Source organism: Dermacentor albipictus, chromosome 3, assembly GCF_038994185.2.
Source record: "Dermacentor albipictus isolate Rhodes 1998 colony chromosome 3, USDA_Dalb.pri_finalv2, whole genome shotgun sequence".
Taxonomy (NCBI): Eukaryota; Metazoa; Arthropoda; class Arachnida; order Ixodida; family Ixodidae; genus Dermacentor; species Dermacentor albipictus.
Genome location: NC_091823.1, coordinates 87,029,570 through 87,047,194, shown reverse-complemented (window position 1 = coordinate 87,047,194; position 17,625 = coordinate 87,029,570). Strand labels below are relative to the sequence as shown.

The window sequence follows — 17,625 nt, the reverse complement described above, 5'->3', positions numbered from 1 at the left end:
ACAAAATTACGGCTAAAACGCATCAACATTGTTCGTTACCTTGCGCGAATGGAACTAAGCCAAATAATCATATTACCAGAAACGTTACGACGTTGCACTGCAAATTTCTGCCGTAGGCAATCAGGTCGGCTGTGACGTGTTCGAACGACAATATACAATTCAAGCGTGATATGTTGTATAAGGCATATGTATCCCTAGATTGCGTCAGAGTCTAAAAGAAAAAAAGAACAGAAAACGAAAGGAACGCTTTTTCACGATAAATTTGAGCTTTGTAGGCCATTTCCTTTCCTTACTGCCCCCCCCCCCCAAAAAAAAAGAACATAAACAAGCGAATAAACAGACAAAGCCCATTGAAAATCTCTTCGACACACGTCGAATATGCCGGGGACCCACGTTCCATATAACAGAAATAATTGCGAAACATATAACTAATCGTGCCATGAAACAAATGACTTGAAGTACAAAAAGCCTGGTTATGGTGAACTTATCAGACAAAGAAATGAACTTCGTTAAGAACGGTATTTCTTTCAAAGAGGAGTGGCTGTAGAATAGTTGCAGCGAAATGTGCACTCCAACAGCGAGGGAACTAGTGGAGCGTATATTGAAACAAAGCCGCGCCCGACAGTGATGACATGACAGTGGCGAAATTCTGCTAACTCCCGTGAGCAGCTGGCTCGTGGGTAAGTTATCACGCGATACAGTCAGTCCCAGTGCGCGACCGGCACGTGGAAGGCTGAGTTCCATAGAGCTCCTTGCCTTTCTTAGTTGATGCGAAGGGCCATTGCGTACGCTGCACCAAGTGGTCTTGTGCGGTTTTTTTTTTCTTCGCGCCCGTACTAAGCGGAGTCTACTGCATTTCGAATGACCGGTGGAAATTGTGTGCACTTTCATGGTGCCACGAAAAACGTTTTCGCGGCCTATTTCTAAATGAAAAAAAAAGCGGATGAAGCGATTTCGAATATTTAGAGTAAAGGGATCTTGTTATAGCGAGGGTTTAATGTGTTTCATAACGTTACCAAAACACTGGAGCATACATACGAAGTAGCTAATTACGATGACGACGACTGTCATAAGGAACTCTGTTCAAATAATTTATTACATTTATTACAGATGAGTAATTCGGGCAATTTCTAGACGAACGCAGACAAAGAAGCCCTATAGGGCTGGCTAGAAGGAAATAAATAAAATGCAAATCAAGGCGGCCATTGTTTGGGTTAAAGCATTATTCGCTGTGTGCAATTCACGGGGCACGTTTTACGCGCAGAGCAGATGGGCTCACACGGTCCAGTGTTGTTGCAAGTCCGCGTGGGATTTCAATCAAGGAATGTAAATGAGCTGAAGGTTTCGGTAATTCGTTCATCAGGCAGACACTGGATACTGGCTTGAATTACGCAGAATACGAACGGTCGGATGGCGCACGACGTCCTCGGTAACAACGACATGGAGGGCGCTTTGAGAGAACGCTATCTGAGGTGCACCACGTGAGTATATTGCTGTGGCTCAAGTCATAAAGCGACGCGAAAAACTAGCCATTTTCACTTATCTCGCTTTTCGCTTCCGCCGGTCCTATTCCCTTTGTAAGAGATACGGAGCCGGACCTAACGTAACGATTATTATTCCAATTCCTTTTTGTTCTCGCGCTTCATCAGCGGTCCGAACGGCGCTTCGCCTGCGTTACCGCCATGATCGGCCGGTTGTAAGTGGTTGATTATATACGCAAGGAATAGAATTGAGCGATAAAGGAATTGCTATGTATTGCACCGGCCTTCGTTTTATTGAAGGTATACAGATATGGCGCAAGAAACGAAAAAGCGAAAACGCATTGGTCAATTTATTCCGATTATCTTCTCGAGCCAAGCTTGACCTCTTACGCGTTTACACAAGCGCCACCTTCAACCACTTCTGCTTAAAATATCAAACTTGCCATATTAAACCTGCCATTGCCTTATGCTTTGTAGCGATGATGCTGCAATCAAACATTGCGTAGTGCTCTCCACACATTTGTCGAGCCGGGGCTCCTCTGGAAGGTTTTGCTGCCCTTTCTCTTCCAATTAACTTCACCATTTCCACATGACAAAGAAAAAATAAGTTCGCCTGCACAAAAACACCACTGGCGACCGAACTAATACCCCCGTGACAACGTGCAGTTGGTTACCGCACGCACTAAGCATTAGACTGGCTCCAAAACTGCACAGTGCAGTACCGTAGCGCGCAGCTTTGGAGCTGGGCAAATTGCGCAGGGTTTTGTGCGTCGTTACGTGGACTCTGTGACTAACGGCGTATGTGCACGTATTTCGGAGGCCACAGCCGGCAATGCAACGGACGGAGACGACGATGTGTGCATAAAAAAAAAATCATGTTCTTGAGAAGAATGCGGGCGCACGCCGTGTACACGTCTGCTGCTGTCGCAGTTTGCTTGTTCCGAGCCGGAAGAATCGATGAACTCGGTTGAGTTTCTGCTTTCGCTTGCTTTTCGCCGTACGTTCGAAATTCCGCGTCCACGTCAGCGTTCGCGACAGAGCAAACGCGTCGAGCGTCGCGCCTATTAGGCCTACACCTCGCGAAATGGTGAAATGAAGTGAAGCGAGGCGTGACGACCTGCCACGAGGCGCGGAGCATCGAAAACATTGCGCGGGCCCTGGCGGCGACGCGTACCTTTCCGGACTAGTGCGGGCAGCAGCGGGGCCGGAAAAGCATCGAAGAGCAAGCACGGGAACTCCTGAGTGCGGACAGCTTCGCTGACGCATACATTTTGCAGATGAGTCGCGCGGAAGGCGTTTCGTGAGTCGTTCGCGAATATACCGGCAAGTGTGTGTGTGCGAGAGAGAACATGTCTGACTGAGAGAGAAAGACTGAGACGATAGGAAAGACGGGGAGGATAACCGAACGCAGATTCAGTGTGCTACCCTGCACTAGGGAAAGTGCCGTGACAAGGAAAAGAGGGACAAAGAAGGGGAGGAAAAGAGCACTAGTTGCGCTCCCACGTGACTACGAGCAGCGAGAGCTGGCTGCTTGAGACAACGCACTCGTCGTTTTCTGCGCCAGCGACTCCGCACGAGTGAATTAACAAATTTTGTTAGGGCGTGTTGCATAACCTATCCGGACGCGTTGAACGCGCGTCTGTTTAGGTCGCGCTGTTTCTGATAGTTTTGCTTTATGCATGCGGTGTCGATTATGCGCTCAACTGTCCTTAATTAAGGACATTGTAGCGGATGGCTACGGGTCATTTTATAAGGGGGGTCTTTAAATCCTTGGGGTTAAGGCTTTTTTTGTACGATTGGTCAATTTACCAGCTCTAGACACGCTTAATGATTGATGCTGGAGGAAGTTGAAGCGTCACGAAAATGAGCTAAAACCTTCTTCCTTGTGTTCGCAAATTCTGGGGAAAATTATTTGGACGTAGAGATTTTAAATGACCTTTCACTCGAGAATTCCAGCCAGCGCGCATGACATAAGAGTCATGGGTAACGCGTAGCAATATCCCCACACACGCCATTTGGTGAATTCCACTTCCATCGGAATGCCGCTGCCTATGCCGTGAAAGCCACGTAGTGTATTCGAGAACAAAGGACCTCAAGAGACTTTTTCAAGACTTATGAAATAAGTGCTTTAGACACCGGTGCGAATATCGTCGCCTTTACTCACGTGCCTCACGCTCGAAGATTACGACCCTTTCTTCTGGTCGTTTTAAACCACGCCGGTTGCCCTACGCACAAAAGGCACGGGGTGACGTGTATGTATACGTGCTCCTATAAAAGCATTGTCTACTTTCACAACGACCCTTGCCACTCCCTTTTCTATTCGTCACTCCCTTCTTCGAGGCTTGTCCGGGACACCGCGTGCTACGGAACTCATCGATCACAGCGGGATTTTTATTCGCTTCGAACGGCTCTGATTGATTGGCCCCTGGACAACAAAGAAGTCGCTTTTTTTCCGCCGTCCTCTCTTGCTTCCTCAGTGGATTCCATTCTCCGCACCATACACATCGCATCTTGTGTCCACTGTCTCTTAAAGCAAAATTTGTCCTTTGTTCACTGCGACAGCAAAAAAGAGAAAAGAATGTTCTAACGTTCGCACCACGACTGCAACCGTTTGTCTTGAAGCCTGGTCTTGCAGCTTGCTGTCAGTGGTGAAAGGGTGCTTCGAAAACCAAGCAGTGAAAGAAAAAGACGAAGCGACATTTCCAAATAAACGGCGTGTTTTTCTAGTTTTTTTTCTGCTGCCAAAGCATCTACAGCCACTTGATTTAAAATTTGATTTCCTTGGAACAGTGGATGCTGTTGGTATTCGTGTAGTTCAAAGGGTTCGTGATCAAACCCGACAGCCAACTCGATTTGTTTCAAGTCTTTGTTTCTGTGAGCTCAACATTTCTCCAGCCGGAACAGACAGGCCATGGTCATTCATCTATTTTGTGTATAATATCGAATCAAATAATCTACGCCCCCCCCCCCCCCCACACACACACACCCACACCCACACCCACACCCACACACACACACACACACACACACACACACACACACACACACACGCACGCACGCACGCACGCACGCACGCACGCACACACGCACACACACACACACACGCACGCACGCACGCACGCACGCACGCACGCACACACACACGTGGGTAACGCATACCTTTTTCATACCTTTTTCAAAACGTGGGTAACTATACAGGAGGAACTTGAACGCTTGGCTATTGAAGGCGGCGCTTGCCAAATAACCAAAACTTGCCTGAGTCTACGTGGAGCACTTCGTGTCTGGTCTGAAAGCGCAGACCAAAAGCAGAGGTGCGCTGAGGGGCAAAAGCCGAGTGATACGTTGTCCCACAAGAGCAAAGGGTAGAGCGCGCGAGCGCGTCGACGGTTCTGTAGTTTGAATGTTTCAGTGATTCATTATATCCGCCGAGTTTCCCCGCGCAACTCTTTTTCGGCGGAGAGCAGAGCCGAGGAACTGCGGCGGAGGAGGTCGAGGAGACAGGATGGGTTTAGCAGGGGTTGCCTGCGTGAGGGAATAGTACGACGCGAAGACGGATGACTTTTAATTCGTTGGTCGCTGGAACTGCTCGCTACGCGCGTCCCTCACCGAATGGTGCTCTGCGCGACTCGGACATTCCTGCGGTGACATTGAATCACGAGAGGAGTCGTCGGGTCGCAATAAGGCCCGACGAAGTGTATCGGGACGCGCTAGTCGAACTATGTCTCGAGGGCAATTAGGTATATAGCTTTTCTTCGATCCCCTCATCCTTTTCTCTCTGCGTATAGTCTGAGGAGGCTGTATAGTTCTCTCTAGTGAAGCCAGAAGCACTTAGAGTCTAATCACCCTATCGGCGGGGTCTTGCGAAGCTTCTGACGAAATCGAATTCGTGCTTTTATTGGAGAAGTAACTAAAGTTGAGAAACGAGCTAGTCGGTTACGCGAATAGCGAGGCGTGTATATCTGCGGAACTGCTCGGGACGTAACACATTGTTGCTGCAGCACAATAAAAACTGGTCCGGTTTCGTGTGGTGACAGATGTGTCCTTTCTCTGGTGCGTTACTGCGCTGGTTCCTTGTCCTAACCAGTTGCTGTGGTAAGCATTTTCCCAGTGAGAAAGTTTAGCACTACTCTTGCATATCTGCTACACATGTCTACGTCACCTCTACGATACGTCTAGCATCGAACGCTAAGAGGCACGGCTCTCACCATGCGTCGCCAGCTCCAACGAGAACGTGTTTGCAGTGGGCATTTTAAAATGTTTGATAGTCAAGTCCTTGCTCTGAACCCATGTGCGGTGACCAGAGTTGCAATGGGTGATATTGACGGTCTTTCCAACGCTTTCTGAAAGTAGTATATAGGAGGAGCTTCGCATTTGTTACATAGAACTGATAGATAATACACTTATATGGGCACAGAGGAGGACGCAAAATCTTGCTTAGAAGGGTGACTCGGATATCGCGCGACATTTCGACATCGCCACATATTTCATGCCGGTATACGCGGTGGGAGATGCGCCGGCAATGGCCGCTGGCGTGCTTTCTCTCATAGCCACAAACTCACACTGACAGAGTGGTAGGAGTGGTAGTGGCCTGCAAAGCTGGCGTTTGTGACGCTATTGTATAACTGCGGAGAATGTCGCATTATTGCTCCGCAGTATTTCGCATACAGGGCACGTCCCGTATGCGAAACAAACAAACAAACAAACAATGAAAGAAAGAAAGAAAAAGAAAGAAAGAAGGAAAGAATGAAAGAAAGAAAGAAAGAAAGAAAGAAAGAAAGAAAGAAAGAAACAAACAAACAAAAAGATCAAGGGAAACAAAATGGGAAACTTGGCGTCCATTGTGGCTTACTATCATCTTCACCAGTATATGTATCTGTTAAAAAATCTCATTTTACGAAATTTGGGAGCATTAGGTGATTACACGATGAAAAGAGCTTCGCTGTTTCTTCTACAACTGTCATGTGAGTATTTCTTTTGTTTCTTTTCTTCGTGTTCAGGGTCATATAAAGAATACACCTATACTGCAGATGAAACTCTGGCTTCATTGCAGCTTTGCGGGAAATATATATATATAACTCGAACAGCGAGTACTCGGGATAGAACGGGAAACATGTACGGCACCGACTGAAATGCCCCATTTGTGGTAACGACTTGCTATTGAGGTAAATAAAAAGAAAAGGGAAAGAGAGAAAATATCATGGACGGGGAGGGTTGTCGGGCTTCGGCAAGAAGGAAGGGTCCACGGAGGTTTCTGTTGCGGCAGAGCCGAGGACGCGGGACCGAGAAGCGCAATATCAACGCAAACGAAGCTTTACACTGCTCAAAACAGGCTAACTGTGCAAAAGAAGGAACAGAATACGAAAGGAACACAATCATGATGGGAAAGGGGGGCTTGTCCCGCCGACACAAAAGCGGCTGCGTGTTGTCGAACGGCGCCGGCAAGTCAGACGGGCAGTATACAGTGGAAGGGAGAAGGTGGGGATGGGGGGGGGAGGGGGGAGGAACTCGTATACGGCGAATTCATGCAGCGTCGGAGTCCACGTGCTCGGACTGCGCGATGCACCAGCACACTGCTGGTGCCTCACGAAAACACACAGTGCGCGTTTTTAGTACGTTTCGTTTCTTTCCGTCTCGACTTCCTGCCGCCACACGCAGACCGGCCAGCGGTATCCAATTCGGTCGGAGCCCTTCGCCGGTGCATAATCGTGATTGGGAGGAGGCCCACGGCCGCGTCGTTTGCAGTGGGATACGCGTGTGTGGCATGCGTCACTCGTGTCCCCACACCGCGCCGCTGCGTATTCTTACGCACACCGAGACGAGCCCGTGTGTTGGCCTCCGACGTTTTGTGCGTGCGTCCGATTCTTGTAGTGCGTCTTTGTGCGTTCGTGCTTGTTTGTGTGTGCTTACACGCGAGCTTACGGGCCTACGCGTGGTGGTGCGAGCATGCTTGCCTCCGCGGCCCTGTACCTATACGAACGTGCGTGAAATGCCGAGCGAGTCGCTTCTTGAGGGCCAGCGTAGCAGGAGGTATATCTGTACGCGGAGCAGGGTGAATCGGTCCACTGGTGTCCTGCTTTTTTTTCTTTCTTTTTCACGGCTGTCCTGTCGTATACAGGACTCGAGCGCCATAGTGCTGTAGGTTGGCGGGATGCGGTCTACGTAGACTGGTGTTACACAGAACGCCAGTGGTCTTCAAGTTTACTTCATAGCCAACCGCGGTGCCTCGGTGGCCGTGGCGTTGTGCCGCTGAGCACGAGGCCACCGATTCAATATCGGCCTCGACGGCCGCATTACGATGAAATCGGAATGCAGAAAGAAAAAAAAATCGCTCACGTATAGCATGGTTTGGGTGCGCCTTAAAGCATGCCAGGTGGTCAATATTAATCCGGAGTCCTCCAATACGGCGTTCCTCACAAAAGACTGTGCCTGTCGAAGACGTTAAACGGCGCCATATTTAAGATTCACTTCACAGCTAGATGAGATTAGAGAATCTGCTACATGGCCCTAATTTCGATATTATAATGGAAAGGCGAACAGTTGGCGGCGCTTTGCTGGGATTTATGTAAACGACATAAAAAAAAATTGTGCACAGAGAGGAGTAGCTGCCGATGGGTCTGTACTATGTATATCGGTGGCATCGCCTTAATTGCAGCGTTTAATTCGGCGTGGCAATGAAAAGTAATGCACGAATGATGTGTAATTAGCATTGAACTTTTGGCTTCTAACGTGCTTCTGTTTCACTTTTAATAGCCCCATACGCCGTGGCAAGTTCATTATGCGCCAGTAACGAGCCTCACTTAGACTGTAATTTCTGCACCATATAGTGTTTTCAGTACGCAATAATTAGAAGAAAACTGTTTTATCAATAACGTACCACCAGCCCTGATGAACGTGTAAGCCCAAATGTCAGCGAGGGCTAGCGACACGCATGCTGAAGATTTTTGACACTTTGTTTTGCACAGGGAATTACTGGATAGAACGAGTTAGCTGTAAGCGTAGAACGCCCAACTACTCTAGAAAAAGGTGTGCCGTTACCGTGCAACGCATTTGAAGCGCAATGATCAACCACAAGCCGCGGTGTGCTTTCGTATTCTTGTGGCGTTGTGCGCGCACAAGTGACGATAGACAAAATGAAATAACGTTTCGGCAGAGGTGCTGAATCGGCACTGACTCGTCAAAATTATATTTTCTGCCACAGTCCTCGCAAAGGGACTCGGCCTCTGTGTACCAACGTGGGAGCGGTTTGCATCAGTCCCAGACTAATATTCCAGGTTACCACGACGTGAACAGACAATGCTCTACCGTCTGTGGCTAGGCGTTGCCTTTACTAACTCATATGCTTTCCTCATTGGAATGGCCAACAGCCCCACGTGTGACACATGCAACATCGACGAGACGCTCGCGCATATTATCTGTGTCTGCCCGCGTTATAGTGCTCAGAGACAAGTGATGTGCAGAGTACTGGACCAGTTGGACAATCGTCCACTATCAGAACTAAAAGCTTTAGGTCAATGCTCCGAAAAAACATCCGCGTTGAAGGCCTTACTCGCGTTATTAAGGTTCCTGCGGTCTACGGGGCTTCACGACAGACTCTAAGAATGCCACCCCCTACCGCTCTTTACTGTACGCGCTTTGTTCGTGCTTGTCTCTCTTTCTTTCTATCTTCCTCTTCCGCTCTGTTTCTCTTTTTATCCCCCTTAACCCTTTCCCCAGCGCAGGGTAGCCAACCGGAACTACCTCTGGTTAACCTCCCTGCCTTTCTCTGCATTATCTTATCTCTATCTCAGGACCTAAATAAAGTTTTTCATACCATACCATACAGTCTTGTTTCTCAGCGAGACTATGCTAAATAGTAGGAACGACTGCAGAGTCAGATACAGAATCGGAATCGTAATCGTAATCGGAATCGGAATACAGAATCGTAAAGCAGTTCTAAAGTGCACCCTATGGGGTCTGATATGCCACGTGCTGGCAATGGCCATTGCTTCCTCAACACTGTGGCACATATATTTGTTTGCTGTCTGCGTTCAAGGAGACATGTTGCTGCCTCTCAGACGGCGCCGTCTACTCCTCATTTCTTAATTCATAGAATTGCTAAAGAAAGTTTCACACAGGGAACACAGAAAATACTTTAGTGGCGCATTTACTCCACAAAGTAAGGCACTCGGGCCGAGTAATTGCGGACATGCACGTGGAAACCTAGACCCGCATGTGGCTGCTACCACAACCGTCCTCGATACTCCTCCTTAAGAGTCACCGTCCAACCTGCTGGCGTCTTACAGTAACGGCCGTGGCGAGTTCTTCGAACAGTCAACCTCACTTAAATCGAGCTTCAATTGTGCGGGTCGAATAACACCACTGCACAGCATGCATCAACCGTGGCGCCCGCACCGAATTCGCAGCGAGACGCGCCGTAAGCCGTTTCCACGGGGATCTAAAGTGAACGGCGAATTTCTTTTTTTTTTTTGTCGCGACTGCGTCTTTTGCGAAGGTTCGCTTTCGCTCGGATAAGCGTTGGGGATACATCGCTCGCTGCCGCAATGTAACGGCTTTCTCGGCGCACGGATAGGCGGACCGAAGGGCAATGGACCGTGGTTTCTGGGCGCCGAGAATGGCGCCTGTGTGTGCAACACCGCGAGCCGTTAGTTGCAGATTCGCTGCGTCAGCTCTGCACAGAGCACTTCGCCGTTCCGAGCTCTCCTCGTCCCCCTCCCACTTCTATGCCGCCCGAGGGACCCTTGGTGCCACGTGCAAGCGCTGTACTTCGAGGAACCATGGCGGATACCTGCCATTAACAACTAACTTTTCTGAATGGTCAGCATTATCCGAGATACACAGCGGCGATTATGCTTTGGCGATATCGGATGTGAAAGCTTTACGCACGTGTTGACGTGAAACACTAGGGACAGCACCGCAGGGCATAGACGCTGTGTAAAAGGTACAGTCTGGGCCTCGGCTGCCGGTGATCGAAGAGCTCGCCCAGAGCGTCGGGCTCGCTTCAATTTTACGCCTCTTGACGTCAATCTAGCGCGCGCCGCCCGCTTCGATATCTCGAAGTCTTCGTCGATCCTGCGCCAGCAGAGACTGTGATTGACACTAATTAAACAAGACCAAAATCATCCTTCTTTCGGCGCCCGAAGCCCGAAAAATGAAACAAGACACGCCGAGACGGGTGCAAAGACTAAGAAAACGAAATGTGCTGAAAAAAAAAAAAAGACTTCGAGAATTTGATGTTCACGTTTGTGCGTAGGTGTCTGTTTCCTTTCTTCTTCTCTTTTTTTATTGTTCTTGCAGTTTTGCAGCTCTTCTTCGATGACGCCGAGAAACGAATCGGAGAAGCGTGCCTACGATCTCGGCAGCTACTCTTTACACCGGGCCTCGTAGGCGGTCATCTGACGCCGCCCTTTCCTCATCGCGTCCTACCCCCTTGCCACCACCACCACCCACCTACCGCCTTTCCAATTTCAACGTCCTTCCCTACCGAGAGCAGACGACGGTTGAAACAAGACAGAACGCCCGGCGCTGTGCTACAGTGTCTGTCGACAGTGCATCTTCGTTGGCGTAGTGGATGGAAGACGGATCTGTTTCCTCGCGCAGGTCGTTCGTGTTGTTTTCTTTCCCTCTGTGCTTTCTTTATTTTTGCTGAAAGTGCCAACCATTGTTTTTACTTCTCCAGGGAGGCGTCGTCGTAACTGCACCGCGGGCCTAACCTGCCTTTGTCGAGCACGATGCTCCCTCGTGGTTCGATGTCCTCCACGACGACAGCTGAGCTGTTGCAACTTTTGGATAATTTCACGCGCTCGTGGTCGCAGCAGAGTTCACGCGTGTTCTGTATTTTTCCATCGTGAGTGAAGGGGGAAAAAACTAACGGTTTATGCATGCGTCGTGTGAACGACGAGAAAATTGTTAAATATGTTTTTGGTGCCTTCGAGAGCCATCACGAGCCTTCAAAGTTTCACCCCTCATTCGCACGTGTCCGTACTTACGATGAAACGAATTTGTCATTCTTCGAAGTGTTCACGAGATATAGTCTAGTATAAGAACAACTTTCTCCCTGACTGAAAGTGAAGTGATAGCGTCCATCGAATGTGAAACTGCGAAGTTAACATTCCTGAGCGATCAGCATAGAGCGGCATTGTTTCGATACCTCTTGTATCTAAAGTTAAAAAAAAGCACTAGGATGCGCTTTTTTCGGCGTGCGATCTCGCATGTACCCTATGATCAAGCAGCTTATAACACTAGTGTATCCCGAAGTGGCCATGAACCGAAGTGCGACGTTAAGTAGAATTAACACAGCGCTTGGAACTTCAGGCTGTTGGTGTCACTACTCGCCTGAGGGCAGAAGGAAAACGCGTGCATTGCTACTTAAAGCTAATCTTCTTCCGAAAATGATTTCATTGCCGGTCAAAGGTGTTTGCCAAACGTTTCAAATCATTCCTGTCGTACACGAACCCCGTCCGCTATATATACCTGCCCGATTTGCTAATCTCCTCAGTACATCCACTTTAAATTTAGATCCTGCTGACAACGTTCCGCCTCCGTTAGTATTCATTGTGTCACTCGAACTGGGCGTCAGTAATTGCCTGTGCGCATTTAATGGCCAACTGATCGCGGCCTTCGTATTGATTTCCAGAAAGCGAATCCATTACTGGGCGCTCGCTCCAAACGGGCTCGAATAAGCTAAAGCTGGCGTGTGCCTCGTCTGACACAGTATGCAGAGTGGTTTTTTAGACGCAAGGAGAACGAATGAGGGAACAGAATAGGCGAACTTATTATGTTCGACTTGCGCAGCCATACGCGTTGCTAAGCCAGCGTGGGCATCCGCTTTTCGGAATGCCGGCATGCTGTCAGGGGCAGCGCGCATATCGTATCCGAAGCCGGAGAGTTGCGCAGAGAACGGCGTTCGGCGTGACGTCATTCTGCAGCTGGTCGTGTCATTACGCTGACAAAATTGCCCAGGCCGGTGCGATAGCGCATCGGACAGGTGCGGCATCCTCTGTTTCTGCAAGCGTCGCCGTATCTATTGCGCAAGTGGAGTTCGGTCGTTTGGCTTCGCCGCATCGGACTAACGCGTGCGGTCAGTGCCACTTATTCGTTTAGTGAGGTCCTAGGTTTGATGGGTGGGTTGCTTAGTGATGATCGGATGCACAGGGGTGCGTTAGAATTTGTTCCCCAAAGTGAAATGGTCTAACCCGACGTCTAAAAGGCCACGGCCATTTCTCTGCGTATTCGAGCGGGAGCACGCCTTGACGCTAATCGTTCGCCCCCTTGGCACTCAGTTTTATATCCCAAGGTAAACCGAAAACATCGACAGGTTATTCCGAACAATCTTCTGCCAAACAACGCCGTAATAAAGAAAGGTCAGTTGTTTCCTTCGCGTGTTGCTCGCGGCCGGATCAAATTAATCAGCGTCACGACACCGGACTTATTACAAAGATATGCGCTTTGAGCTTCCCCTCCCCAGTTAGCGCATAGTTATTTCAATACAACTTAGTTTTTTTTATGCATGGCGGTGTCATTCACCTGAATTATTTATTTACATTCTGCAGTTTTACGTGACAAAACTCCGATATGATTATGAGACATAGACAGATTATTATGTGTACATGGTAGGGAACTCCGGATGAATTTCGGCCATCTGGACTTCTTTAACGTGTACCCAATGTACGGCACGCGACATTCGCCTAGACAGCGCTAATGACTAATTTTTGACGCCCAGTCATGTTATTGCGCTCGTGAGCCTGGTTAACAGCGCTCGCTTGGCTCCTCACCAACCCTCACCTCCACCATTGCATCAATGGTCCGGGCGTCCCCACTGCTATTCGAGAACGAGCCGTTCGAGAACGCCGGCCCGCAAGGGCAGCCACCAAAGCCACCAACGATCGAGATCCCGTTCCCGGGATGGCCCGAACAGGGCCGACCAGACGCCATCGGCTGGCTCCAAGGACGGCCGCCGCTGGGAGACGATGGGGAAAGGAGGCAGTCGTAGCTCGAGCGGAAGACGCCGGGGATCCCGTTCGAGGTCCCGGACCAGATCAAGAACCCGGGTCGAGTCCAACCAACGAGGGATACTCGCCGAGAAAAAGGTGGGCTGGACCAACAGGTCTTCCGTCGCTCTAGGGGACGACAGAGAGTTTCCACCCCTCAACCCTACCCCACCTGCCCCCTCTAGCCAAAACGCCGCAACACGCCAAGAGTGCGGCGAATGTACAGAACTTAAAAGACTAATCGAAAGGCAAAACGCCCAGATTCAGGAACAGAATGTGCAGATCAGAGCACTCATGAGTAAAATAGACGCGCTAGCTAGCTGCAGCTCAGCGACTAAAATAACCAAAACGAGCCCGGTGCCCGAGGACGCCAACGAGAAACGCAAGGTGCCGCGGAGGGACCCCCTCTCGCCCCGCCAAGAGCGGAGAGGAGAGGCGCAGCCCATGCACCAAGCATTGCATGTTCAAGAAGCGATGGACGCTGAAACCACAACTGACTGCAAGACGGCAGCAGCGGCACCGCAGACGTCAAATCAACAACAGCAACCACCGCAAGAGGGCAAACTGGCAGCGATACTCGCAGCCATAAATCAAATTAACGAGAATCTCGACAATATGAATGCCAGGTTAGAGGTCTTCGAGGGTCAAATAAAGATCCTGTCAGTCAAGCACGAACGACTGGCGGCGAAGACAGCGACGATAACCGTGAAGAACAAGTTCGCAGCACTAAGGAAAGAACGCGCCAATAAAGTCAAGGAATCGATCGCGTACAGGCGCGGTCGCATCAAAACGTCAAAGGAAGATGGCGCAGACGCCGAACAGTAAAAAGCAAATCCGCGGGGGGGAAACAACGATCATTTACCAATGGAATTGCAGGGGCATCCGCACCAAGGAAGCCGAGTTACAACTTCACTTAGATGGGCTCTACCAGAAACCGGATATTATCGCGTTACAAGAGACACACCGCAGACCCAGACTCCCGGGTTACGTCACGTACACGGATCCGACGGAAGGCGGGACGGCGTTGCTGGTGCACACCAACATAGCAGCCACCCAGCACCTCACCGCGCAAAAGGGCTGCGAACACACGCTGGTCGAGGTTCACACAAGGACTATTGGCAGTGCCGGAAACCTCTTTGTGATGAGCGCATACTGCAGGCCGTCACAAAGGCAGTACGACTTTGAAACAACAGTGAGCCAGGCGAAGAGGTTGGCGGGGAACAGGCCGCTCCTGGTCCTAGGCGACTTCAACGCCCCTCACACTACATGGGGTTACAAATACCAATCTAAACGAGGCAAGGCTCTAGCAAAGGCAATGGAGGACCAAGAAATGGCGCTCCTTAATGAACCGGGCATCGCCACCCGAAAGGGAAACAGCGTCAACAGGGACACCACCCCGGACCTGTCGTGGATGGCGGGCTCCCTAGAAGTGGCCTGGCGGAACGAAGACGTAGACCTGGGCTCCGACCACAGTATCATAAGTGTAACGATCAAGGGACCAAGGTACCGGGCAGCCCTCGGCAAAGCCCGGATCACCGACTGGGACCGAATGCGCAAGCACACGGACGAAGAAAACGAGACCTCCGGAGAAAACGCGGAGGAGGGCAGACATCAAACGTACGCAGAATGGGCGCGAGAACAAAAGATAGCGCTCGACAGATTTACTCAAGAAGTTGTGACAACGATGCAGACGCCCTTCGTCGACGCCAAACTAGCACACATGTGGGAGGCGCGGCACTCGCTCACGCGAAGATGGAAGCGTCAACGACGAAACAAGAAGCTCGTCAAACGCATCGCGCTCCTCAACAAACAGATCGCTGAATACGCAACCAAGCTGTGCCGAGAGAACTGGATGAGTACTTGCGACGGGCTGCAGGGAAAGCTGTCGGCGAGCAAGACCTGGTGCCTGCTCAGACACCTGATCGACCCGTTGAGCAGCAAGACCGCAACCAACCGTAACCTCACCAAAGTTCTGAACGCTTACGATGGCAACGGCCAAAGGCTCATTGAAGACCTCAAGGCGATCTACCTCAAGACGGAGAGAGGGCGATTTCCGATACCGGAGGAGTACGGGGGACCGGAAAATCCGGCATTGGATGAACCGTTCACCATCACGGAGTTATTAACAGCCATAGACGAGAGTAATAAGGCGAGCGCACCAGGAACGGACGCCATTACATACAAGCTGCTCAATAACATGAGTGATGCGGCGGCACGTGGGCTCCTGGGTCACATCAACAGAACCTGGGAAAGCTCGCAGTTGCCCGCGGAATGGAAAGAGGCCGAGGTACGGTTCATACCTAAACCCGGCAAACCTCTGACCATCGAGAACATGCGCCCCATCTCGCTCACGTCCTGTGTGGGCAAGGTCATGGAACGCATGGTTCTCAGAAGACTTCAAGCACACCTGGACGAGACAAATCAGATGCCGGCGACCATGTATGGATTCCGCCAGCACCTGAGCACCCAAGACGTCTTGATCCAATTACACGAATTGGTGATTAAAAAAGCAACGAGGCACGCGCCCCGGGGTATACTGGCTTTGGACCTCAAAGGGGCCTTCGACAACGTGTCCCACGCCAGCGTGCTCGAGAACCTGCGCAAGACGGGGTGTGGCCGCAAGACCTACGGTTATATCAAAGATTTCCTAACCAATAGAACAGCAACTATCCGGATAGGAAATGAACGGTCAGAGCCTGTGGAGCTCGGAGACAGGGGTACCCCACAGGGGTCTGTCCTGTCACCTCTGCTTTTCAACCTAGCACTCCTGCCCCTGCCCGAACTACTCAATCAGATCGAGGGCGTGGACCACGCGTTCTATGCCGACGATATAACGGTGTGGACGAACCGCGCGGGTTCCGATGCCTGGGCGGAGGAAGCCCTGCAGAGAGCGGCAACGACCGTCCACGAGTATGCCAGGACCTGTGGCCTGAGCTGCGCTCCACAGAAATCGGAGCTGCTCATAGTACAGCCCGGAAGACCAAAGAAAGAGCCGCCGCCAAACATAATCATCACCATCGACGGCACAGAGATCAAACCAACGCAGCAGATCCGGATACTGGGCCTGCTGTTGCGCAGCGACGGCAAGGCGCACGCAGCCGTCAACAAAATCAAGACCACATCCGAGCAAGTCCTCAGCATGATCCGGAGAGTCACCAACCGGAACAGAGGAATCAAAGAAGAAGACGCACTGCGCCTGGTGCAGGCATTCGTCGTGTCACGCGTAACGTACTCCGCCCCGTACCTCCAGCTTGCGAAGGTGAACCGCGATACGCTGAACACGACGATAAGGAAAGCAGTAAAACTCGCCATGGGCATCCCAGTCTACTCGTCAACGCAGAAGCTGCTGGAAATGGGTGCCCACAACACGGTGGAAGAGCTGGTGGAAGCACACCTATCCCACCAGAGGGTAAGGCTGAGCCGGACAGAGCACGGTCGGGCCGTCCTACGCAAGATAGGATGGCAAATTGAACAGCTACCGACAACGGAGCCGCTCCCCACAACGTGGAGAGACATTATTAAGACCAAGCCCCTCCCCCGGAACATGCAGCCGGGGAGGAACAACGAGAGACGCTCTGCGCGGGCCAAGGCACTGGCTCGACAGCTGGAAGAGGACCCCGAGGTCCTCTACGCGGACGCCTCACTTCCCAAACATGGAACCAGAGCAACGGCGGTCGTCACCACCATCGATAAACTTGTCACAGGCGCGTCGATACGGACGACGAATACAGCCGAAGCAGAAGAAGTGGCCGTGGCCCTCGCACTCGCACAACCGGGAGTGAGCACCGTTGTCACAGACTCCCAGACCGCCTACGCAAGCTACCGCAAGGGGAACATCTCTTCCGTTGCACTAGCGATCCTCAACAAATGCAAATCACCGGGGCGGGCCGTTGAGCTCGTGTGGGTCCCGGCTCACTCGCAAGTGGAAGGCAACGCACTCGCCGACCACTATGCCCGAGAACTATCGATCCGGGCCGAGGACGAGCCAGGGCTACCGCACCCCGTGACAAGCTACAAGGAAATCACGCAAATGTACAGAGGCAGCAGATGTAGGCTTCCCCGTCCGCATCCGCAACTCAACCGAATTCAGCAAACGATCGTGCGCCGCACGCAAGCGGGGTCGCTAGCGAATCCAGTGCTCTTGCATAAGATGTTCC

At 51.0% G+C, this 17,625-nt stretch overlaps 1 protein-coding gene across 5 annotated transcripts in view; it reads right to left on the bottom strand.

The window, feature by feature from the left end:
• Positions 1–17,625, bottom strand: part of LOC135898837 (alpha-2C adrenergic receptor-like) — a 696,056-nt gene that overhangs the window by 69,814 nt on the left and 608,617 nt on the right. The window lies entirely within an intron of this gene.